Source organism: Electrophorus electricus, chromosome 6 (assembly GCF_013358815.1).
Source record: "Electrophorus electricus isolate fEleEle1 chromosome 6, fEleEle1.pri, whole genome shotgun sequence".
Lineage (NCBI taxonomy): Eukaryota > Metazoa > Chordata > Actinopteri > Gymnotiformes > Gymnotidae > Electrophorus > Electrophorus electricus.
The window spans coordinates 16,307,466-16,311,363 of NC_049540.1; positions in this window are offsets into that span (position 1 = coordinate 16,307,466).

The window sequence follows — 3,898 nt, forward strand, 5'->3', positions numbered from 1 at the left end:
CCCGACCTCAGAGCCCACTTGGTCATGAATGGGCTGCTGTGTGCCCCGACACCCCCCACTCCCCTCCCGCTGCCGAATCACAGCAATGCACCCACCCACCCCGCCGCACCCCCGGACCAAGGCCGTTTTCATTAGCGATGTCATTAAAAAGAAAACGGACGCCCCTGGCCAAGAAATTCGACTAGGCTCTCTTTGTGAAAGGACAGATTCAGCCTGACCCCTCCCTGCGTAATGGATGCTTATAATTTGACCCTGAGAAGCAATGTGTGCGTATGTGCATGTGCATCTGTGTGTGAGCTCGTGCATGTGTAATTTCATTAGGACAGTAAGTGGCAAACATGCCCTGCTGTTGGGTAATGTTTCTCACGTCCCCCCCCTCCACTCTAATTTAGCAGCGATCCGGGAGCGCATCGACAAACAACTCTGCTGTCATGGGGAGGCCCTGTTTAGAAACAGCGCTTTTTAAGACATCCCACAAGCTCGGATTTGTAGGGAGCTGCCCCTGCGTGGACAGCGCTTCCAAATGCTGTCAAAGTACGCGTTCAGTCGCCGCTCAGTCAATGCCCCGATTCTTTCCCTGCTCTCAGTCTCACTCGTGACGGTTCAGGGTGGGGGAGATGTGCCCGACACGTTTGGTGATTTTCCCTTTCGCGAGGTTGGCGGAAGACTCCCAAGGGAGCATGGTCCACCCGCTCACCCTGGTGGTCTCGGAGCGGCTGCTCGACTCTCCTGTAGCGGGCCGGGCTCTGAGTGACAGCCCAGGGTCCGGAGGGGGCCGGACCGGAGCTTCACTGTCACCTTCCAGACAAGCCATGATGGAGGCTGTCACTCTCTGCGGCGGACAATGGGGAGCGAGCTCTCATTCTGCTGGAGATAAATATGATAAAGCCATAGGACGGAGGGATGGGGCAAGCAGCCTGTTCCCTCCTCCAGTTATAGAAAAATGACAGACATGGGGAAATTGGGTATTCCCACACATGCACTTCCCTGGGCTTCAAGACATTTGTGCTTAACAGTAGATTCTTGGATTAGGTGCTTAGCAATACTGGTGAAGAAGGTGACATGGAGTTGTTATTATTTTCAAAACTAGTGACTGTTTGTGTGTTGTGTGTGTGCATGTGTGCAGGTGCACGTGCACGCCTGCAATTGTGTGTGTGTGTGTGTGTGTGTGTGTGTGTGTGTGTGTGTGGGTGTGTGTGAGATGCTTTAGTGCCAGTGCCTCAAGCAACTACGGTCTGATGTAGACCTGAAATTCTCTTTACTTTCCCTCTGCCTCTCTTTGTTTTTTTTTCTTTTTGCACGCCAGGCTGATGGCATGGTTGAAACCCCCTGGGGGGTTGTGGGAAGCGATGATTGACAGGCCGAATGTTTAGCTGTTTTCGAACTTGTCAGTCGCGACGCTGGACCCCGGCCGCCTGGGAGCTCTTTGCCAAAAAGTTTTGCCGTTGCACTTGCAGGGTCCTTGCTCTCATCTCTTGCAAACATTGTGGGTCAGTATAAGTGATCATAAGCTGCACATAGTAGATAAACCCGATACTAACTAGCATATCACAGACCGCGTGGAGAATGTAAACAAGGCAGAGCGTGTTGGCGTGTGTCGAGGAGCATGCCAGACTGTGTGTCAGCACTCTGAGACGCTCTGAGGGGATCTAAAAGCGTCTGTTTTTGGGGCACGAGGGGGAATCGCGTGGAGGGGCGGGAGGCGGGACGCTGCCGCCGTGGCAGTCATGCATCACTCCATTATTAATAGCAAGGTCCGAATAAAAACGCATGCCTTGTCAGATTTAACGGATGGCTGCGTCCTGCTACCGGCCGTGTCCAGGGGAGCTGGTGGGGTGCTGGGGCCTTGCACAAACGTGCGCACGTGTGTGTGTGTGTGTGTGTGTGTGTGTGTGTCTCAGACACAGTGGTGTGTGTGGGTGTGTGTGTGTGTGTGTGCATGCGCGCGCGTGTGTGTTATACCTGCAGGAGGGAACAAGGGGTGGGGGGTTGGGGGGGGGGCGCTCTGGCAGGAAATAGAACTCATGCCGTCTAAATGATGCAGCATAGTGAAACATGCCCTCTTTTCCTGTTCGAGCACCATGCTGTCCACTCCTGGGACAAGAGTTAAAAATGAGTGCCTTACAACAGCAACTCGCAAGGTTATTCCACCAAACTGCGCACTCCAACAAAGGACAGCTTGAAAAAAGTGACAGATCCAACAGCATCTATTAACAGGCTACCATTTTGTTGTCACAGTGTTTCTTATATTAGAGTACATTGTTTTGGCTTCTTATAGCTTTTGCCACATAGTCACTTACAGTGTTTAACTCAGGCACTAAATTGTGTTATCCAGTTCTCGGCAGCCCGCAGCATGATTCGCGGGCTTTTAAGTGTGCTTGGCTGGACAGGGGAGAACCAGTCTGGGGCTGCATAGTAAGTGGCAGGTTCAGTCGGGCGTTGTGGATGGACCAGGGTGGGTGGGTGTACTGGTCTGGACCGCTCCGTCTCTCGCTAAAAAACGGCGTGACATTGCTGCAGTCATCTGATGGGAGGGGGTGCTCATCTTCCGTTCTCAATCCCAGTCTTTAACGGAGTTGTACTGCCATTTCTCAGAAGTTGGATCGGTCACTTCTGCTTGGAGCTTGTTAGTGTAACCTGTCATGTGGGCACGTGTGCCCGGTTGGCTCTGTCAACCCCAGCTCAACGCAGTCACCTCTACATTAGCCTAACCACAATCATCTCTGTAAAACTCTCAAAAAACGCTGGGAATGACAGGCTGTCAGAGTCCGTAATGCGCCTTAGCATAACCTTGTACATGAAACACTCCGAACATGGCCTTTCTGCCTGCCACCTCACACCACAATTCTTGTTGGCCTCCGCTGCTTCTGACAATCCGTTTTTGCTGAGCGTCTCAGTGTTACGGCTATGAGGTTTTTGGCATCAATTACACAGCAAGCCTGCGGCGTCGACGTTCTATATAGAGAGCAGGTGGGCAGGGAGCCAGGGAGATGTCTCTTCTCTGGCACCAGCCCCTCCAGACCTCTTTCATTTGGCTCCTGTCTTTTTGTGTTCTTTTGTTTTTCCCCATCCACATTGTTTGGACGCTGGTCTCGGAGGCACCGCCGCAGGAGCCGCAACCGCCCTCGAATAAGCAGAGTCGTCGTAGCCCAGCTGTGCTATTTGGGCTATATTTCGGGAGCCCCGGAGCCTGGGCCGGGTGCGGGCAGCAGGACGAGGTGCCCTCCCGTCCCAGCTGGAGAGCTTACATATCCTATGAGGCACTATGTCCTCAGGATCGTTTTCCGGCCAGATCCTGATAAGAGGTTGACGGCCCAGGATCCACCACAGCTGCCATTCTCACTCCTTGCCCCGGCTCTTCTGCAATTGCCCAGCTCCACCATGCCCCCCTCTCCCCTCCCCACCACTGTAAAGAAACCAGGGAGACGCTGGTGGGCTGGAGGGGGAACGCTTGCAGAATCTTTGGAATTCCCTTTGGACTGATATGCGGTGTTCCCGCCTGCCCTCATCCTTGGTGGAAGATGATGTCATGTGTCTGGGGATGATGTCATGCGTCTGGCCCCCTTTGTGTGGATCAGCGGGCCCTTCCTGTCTGACGCGTCTGCTCTGAGATCGTGAGCACAAGCGGCCGAAAAGGCGACTTCCCCTCCAAAGGCGAACCAGGAAGACGGCCAGCGTCCCGCCGAGCCCGCCATTGTTATACCCGCCTGCTACACCACCTGCTGCCTGGATTGATGGCCTTGTTGACCATCCAGGTCACCCTGTAGCATACGGCATGGGAAACACAAATATACCCTGCCCTGGTGTGTGCTAATTCTGAACCCCGCAATAGGTTTTGATGTGGGCGATGAAGTGCAATGTAGAAACATTAGATAGTAAACACTGCAATTTGAATTAA